Here is a 6,474-nt window from a genome sequence, read left to right as displayed (position 1 = left end):
TCTCTGAGCAGGAAAAGGTTTCAGGAGTTCCAACATGTCCCTCAGATTTGGTTTCCTTAGAATGAAGGTCACTGGGCTGATGGCATTTCTGTGATTAGAAGGTTTAATTTACACATATACAAACTGAGCACAAACTGGAAGAGTCACAGCATTAACATTCCAATAGACGCATGAAGATTTCCCATAGCATTCACTCCTCACAGAGAGCAAAAAAGGCCTCTTCTGTCCCCTTTCACAGACACCATGATGACACTGCCTCCAGCCAGGGGAGCAGAGAAAGACATTCCCCCAGCAATGTAATTTGTATGGCAACACATTTGCACTTGGCCCTGTTTTTGTTAAGCAAAGGCCCACAAGGCTCAAACCCACGGCCCTGAAATTAAGAGTCTCATGCTCTACTGACTGAGCTTTGTTTCAACTTGCTCAGCAGCAAGAGGTGCAGAATCTCTGGCCCTCAGACATAATCCGTTTGACCCTCAAGCCTGTTTTTGGGTAAGCCATGGGCATGGATCCCTTGGCTCCATCAGGATCTGGCATGTTTTGGCAGCACTGGACGAAAGAGAAGGATCAGAGAGTGGGACAACACAGGGGACACCCAGGGATGGAAGAGGGAAGTTCTCCCTTGATGTCAGAGAGGAGGAAGCAAGTCTGCTGGCAGGAGGGACATCACAGAACCACAGAGCTGGATATCGAGTTAGGGAAAGTGGGGGGGTGGGAACCCGCTCTGGGCCTCAGGCTCTGGGCCAGCAGCCTCAACCCAAATGTTCCCATTCATCTCAGCTGCTTTAAACCAAAGGAGAAAAATGAGAGCCAACATCTGTTAAACCTCCAGCCTGCCACTTCATAATGCATGGACCCCTATGGATTCAGAAGGAGACCTCCTTGAATAACCACTGCCTTTCCCTCAGAGGCATCACGTAAGAGCAACTGTAGCCTCTCACTGGGCAGGACACATTGAGGCTCATCCTGACCGCACAGCCTTGTTCGGTCTGTGCAGTAAATGGCTCAGGGTGGGGGTGGGGGCAGGGGTTCAATGCTTATGATGCAGCCTCCCAAGCTGGTTCCAATTTGCGAGGTCAATTTGTTAGGTCAACCCGGCGTGGGGACTGGAAGGCGTAGCAGGAGCCTGCGCCAAAGCCAGCATTTGCTGCTGGCCCCTCTGACCTTCCCCAAACAGGAAGTGCCTTTGTTGTGATCCAGATCAGGAGGAGATTGTAGCTGCAAGCTGGGCATTAACTGTTCCCTGCTCTTGACGGGTCCCTCGTGGGGCCCAGCTGTGGGGAAGGGAGAGGAGCACGTCAGCTGAAGGAAGAAATGCTGTACTGGGGACTGAAGGAACATGGGGCAAGGGCCATCCCTTGCCACATGGGATATGGACAGAGGTTTTGCAACACACACACACACACACACACACACACACACACACTTTTCTCTGTCTCGGCAGACCAGAAGCACTATCAAAGTTCAAGGACAAGTTACAGGCAGGGGAAATCACCCAAGGAGAACATGGAGAAGACAGAAGAGCCCGTGTGTGGGGTTGGGTGAGAGGGCATGGCCGAGGGAGGGAGATGCTGGTTAGCTATTGAGGGAGAAGAGTCTGAATGGGTCATTTGGCATGCCAAGGGGCACATTGAGGCAGACAAATATCCCCTCACATCTTTGGGGGCCCATTTCTGAGAGCTGTTCAGCATTCCATTCCCCAAGGCCTTGTTCTGAAACCCTGTTCAGATAGCAACCTCCCTACTGTCAATACAGAGGAAAGCCTTCACTCCTAGTGAAATCTAAAAAATGGGAAGGTGCCTCGGGAAGATGGAATCACTGGAGAAGTGTAGAAAGCAGCCTGCAATTTCTGGGCCTCTATCCCTACAGCTCTGCTACAGAAATTAATAATAGTGGTCACTTCCTTGCTCAGTGGAATATTAGTATAGTCATTCCTATATTTAAGAAAGGCAATCCTAACAAAGCAGCCAATTATCTCCCCTATTAGTTTGTTGGATGTATATACCAAAGTATATACCAAATACTTGTTAAAGAAATTGCATTATTGGCTGTACTTTAGTGAGGTGATAGCAGAAGAACAGGTGGAGTTCTGCTGTAATTGCGGAGGAAATGAGTGTCTCCCCCCTTTCTCAACATGTTCCTCCCTTCGCTTCCTGCCATGTGCTGCGGTGCCTGATGTGACCAGCCAAAGCCTTGTCTGCCCCTATTAGCATCACCGACAGAAGCTGCTCCTCTTTCCTCAGGCTTCCGGCCCATCTGGTGCTCCAGGGCAAGGAGTGCTGGAGCAGCAGGGAGAGGCCTCTTCCAGCACCTGCTGTTGCCGCTGCTTTGCCTCTTACCACAGATAAGATGCGATGCAGCACTGAAGGCTGGGTCACCTGTTGGTCAACAGCCCGCAAAGGAGGAACCACCCACGAGACAGCTAGAGCTAATTTTGTGCCAAGACCCTTTCGCTTGTGTGTGCATGTGCGCCAGACAACATAGGGAGGAAGTTAGCGGGGAATATGGACTCAGGGGCTTTAAACTGGGGGTGGGCAGAATCACAGAATTGTAAGGGATCCCGAGGGTCATCTAGTCCAACCCCCTGAAATGCAGGAATCTCCACCGAAGCATCCCTGACAATTGGCCATCCGACTTCACCTTAAAAACCTCCTAGGAAGAAGAGTCCACCACTTCTTGACGGAGTCCGTTCCAATATTGACTAGGAGTGCATTCTCAGGATCATTTAATATAAACTAGCCATGCCTTAGGTTATCCTACAGATGCACTCTTTTTCGTACATTAAAAACAGATTGGAGGGCCATAGGGGATTTTAGTGAAGAAAACAGCAGACCACACGAGAGACTGAAGTTAGCCTGGCCCTGTTTAGTCACAATCAGATTAGATGTGCCTGATTCCTGAGAGTGCCATGCCTGATTTCAAGATTCCAGGAAGGCTTAAAGGCCTGCTCTTGGATATAAACAATATTAAATAGCCGAGAGAGAAAAACAGAGTTTTTAAGAGCACTGCTTGGAGCTGCTTTTTAATATTTTGCAATAACTATTTAGTTAAAGTCAGCTTTCTTGTTTATTGAAGCAAAGGGATATGTGCCAGCCCAGGCAATTATCCCCCCACCCACTTCCTTGTCCCTTACCATATTTAATTTGGGGAATGCCCCCCAGTTACTGGGATCTGGACCTGATAGAGTTACTGTGAGCAATTTATGTGCATAATACGGTATATCTCTAGCTCTATTTATCTGTCTATGGCAGGCAGGAAGGAAGGAAGTCATTGAAGGCAGCAGGATTGGCACAGCAGCACATGGGAAAAGGAGTTAAGCCTTCCTGTCACACTCTGTTTCTGCCCCCCCTTAAGCTGCTATTAGCTCCAGGTCAGGGGAATTTCCACTGGTGTCAAGGGGACCAGATGCAAATAGCAGATTGGGGAGGGCGATTTTCATGGGGACATAAGGAAGGCTCTGCTGGATCTGGCCAAAGGCCCATCTAGTCCAACATCCTAGTCTCACGGTGGCTGTCCAGGTCCCTAGGGGAAGTCTGAAAGCAGAAGCTGAGTGCAACAACACTCTTCCCACCTGCAATTCCAGCAACCAGCACAGTGATCATGGTTAGTAGTCACTGATAACCAGTGATGTCTCCTAGATATAGTTTGGCTCCCAGATATTGGATGCTGGGTCTCAGTAAGGGTAGCCGAATTGTAACGGGAGATAGGTTGGATAATGGGGAACACTGTGCAGGTAAGTTCTCCCACAGAAGCTCCGCAGAAATGAATACAGGAAAATGAGCACACGATTTGCATACAGAAACTTCCATGTTCAGTCCTTCCTGCTTTGCAGTCATAGTTAGAACACAAGCAAAATGTCGCATGAATCTAAAAGTGAGCAAATGTGAAAACTGAGAATCTGATGGACAATTCTCACCCCAAATCACTGCAGCTGTAGTCAGAGTAGAAGATTACTTAACACGGCACAGGACTTGCCTCTGTTATTTACCAGGAAAACCAGCTTAGAGTGTTATGCAACTGGATGCCTTCAGAATATTTAATATCCGAGTGCACTAAAATATTTGAATTGTTATTCTAAAAACTTAGTTGGGGTCACAGAGACAAAAATGAATGTCTTGTGACAGAATAGAACATTTACACACACATGTGTGTGTTATTTTTTGTTGTAAACCATTCATCACAAATCTACCATTCTTTTGGAAGAATGGCTCCTCTAGCTTGATTTTAAAGATTTTTGGAAGGTACTCAACCAACCCATCCTGTCAGCGCAGGCATTTCCGCCCAGGCAACAGGACTACTTCATATTCTCCCCCCCCACACACACACTACACCCTGCCTGAATATGTTATAGAGGTAGAAGAAGCCCCTAGAACAGATTTAGGAGGAACAGGAAGAGAAGGAAAATGTTCAGTTGTATAAGCAGAAATCCTTGTGCAAGCAGAAAGTTCATGAAACACTATGTTGGATACAATCCTTTGTTTTGCCTCACCTGCCTGCCCAATGGGGTCAACAAGGCCACAGAGAGAGAGAGAGAGAGAGAGAGAGAGAGAGAGAGAGAGAGAGGACCCCCCCATCTGAAACATTTAGTAGGAAGGAGAGAGATCGGTATTGATCCTGGACAAAAAAAGGTGCTGCCTTGCGTGTGGTGGGTTTGTGCTGCTGCATCCCACTGTGATGGCCTGTGCCCTTTGTGGATGACTTTATTTATACTTTCAAAATTACATCCTAAAGGTTCTGAGTGGCTGAATCCCCAAAGCTCAGAATTTCTTACTGGGAGAAGTGGGTTGCAAGTGCAACTGCTCCACAACCTTTATTCCTCTCTAGCTGGTGGTGACTGGGTTTGTCACAGGTGCTGGAACTGTAGTTCTGTAAGATCAGCACCCTTAACAAACTACAGTTCCCAGGATTCTCCAAGTGCTGTAAAATGCTTTAAATGTATGGAGCGGATGAGACCCCTCTTAGTTACCAAGTACCCCAGGAAGACTGAAGCCTGTCCAAACTTCCAGAGCCTCAAGAGCTGGAGTGTGTTGTTAACCCCTGTTTCTTGTTCTGACTCCAGCTGGGGAAATTCCATTCTCTTCTCTAAAACCACCCGCCTCCTTCTCTCACCCACTTTCTTGGTCAAGAAATATCCTGCACATCCTGTCCTGAATTCTTTGGGAAACAGAAATTGTGCAACCGTGTGCCAGCTGCTTTCTTCTGCCTCACGGTATCCCAACATCCGAAAGGCAAATGAGAGAGAGAGAGAGAGAGAGAGAGAGAGAGAGAGAGAGAGAGAGATCCACCCACTAGGCAGGGCTGCTTTTATATGCTCAGGTGTTTCTCTCTTAAGAGACGCGGTTTTGAGCTAGTTATTACAAGACATCTAGCTGCTGTTGCTGCTCTTTTCTCTGAAGTACATGCAAGAGCTGATGGGGTGCAGGTGAGGGACTTGAATGGAAAACAGCAGGGAGGCAAAGGGTTCCAGTAGCTGCCTTGGGTTTCCTTGTAACATGAAGTTGTCTACTTTTAGGCTGGAATCTGATAATGAACAGTGCACTCCTAGAAAGCACAGGTCCAAGCAGTTTCCTGCTTGTCCTGTGCCTAGTCTGAGAGGTTTTGGCTACCAATTAGTTTTCGGGCCCAATTCAAAGTGAAATTTCCACACACAAAAACAAAAAGCATATAACAAAGGAAAAATAAACAGACAAAAAGAAAAAAGAAAACACTCTTATTAATCAATTTTAAGTATCATCCACTTATTTACCTATTAAGCCTTAAACGGCTCAGGACTGAAATACCTCAAGGACTGGCTCACCCCATATGAACCTACCAGGTCCCTGAGATCATCTTCTGAGGCCTGCCTTCGTGTGCCTCTTCCTCAAGAGGTCCAGAGGGTGGCAACAAGAGAAGAGGCCTTCTCCGCAGTGGCTCCCAGACCGTGGAATGCTCTCTCCAGGGACGTTTACCTGGCGCCTTCATTACACACCTTTAGGCGCCAGGCAAAAACATTCCTTTTTAACCAGGCCTTTGGTTTATCAGTTTGACATCCAGCACCCTTTTAGAATGTGGCTTTTTTTTGGGGGGGGGGGGTTATTGAGTTACTGCTTTGGGTTTGATTTTATATGTTGTGGTCTTGTTGTGAACCGCCCTGAGACCTCTGGGTATAGGAGGGTGTATGAGTTGAATAAATAATAAATAAATAATTTGCCCAGCCACTCCGCCCCCAACCCTGGTCTTAAGCACTCAATCAGCACAAATGGCAACCTGTGGGAAACCCTGTGGGAAATCCAGCGCTAAAACAGGGGTTTTCCTACGGGGGAAGAGTGGGAAAGGAGTGTGGGTGTGCCTTGTCAATGTTTACTTGTTCGATAGACTTTTGCATTTGGAGTGAAGGACAAAAGAGTGGGAGGGGGATGTTGTTGCTGTTTAAATTTATATACCACTCTTCCTCTGTGGATCTCAGGGCAGTTCACAATATGAAAACACAGGATA

Source organism: Podarcis gaigeae, assembly GCF_964106915.1.
Source record: "Podarcis gaigeae genome assembly, chromosome: 17".
Taxonomy (NCBI): domain Eukaryota; kingdom Metazoa; phylum Chordata; class Lepidosauria; order Squamata; family Lacertidae; genus Podarcis; species Podarcis gaigeae.
This window is presented reverse-complemented; position numbering follows the sequence as displayed.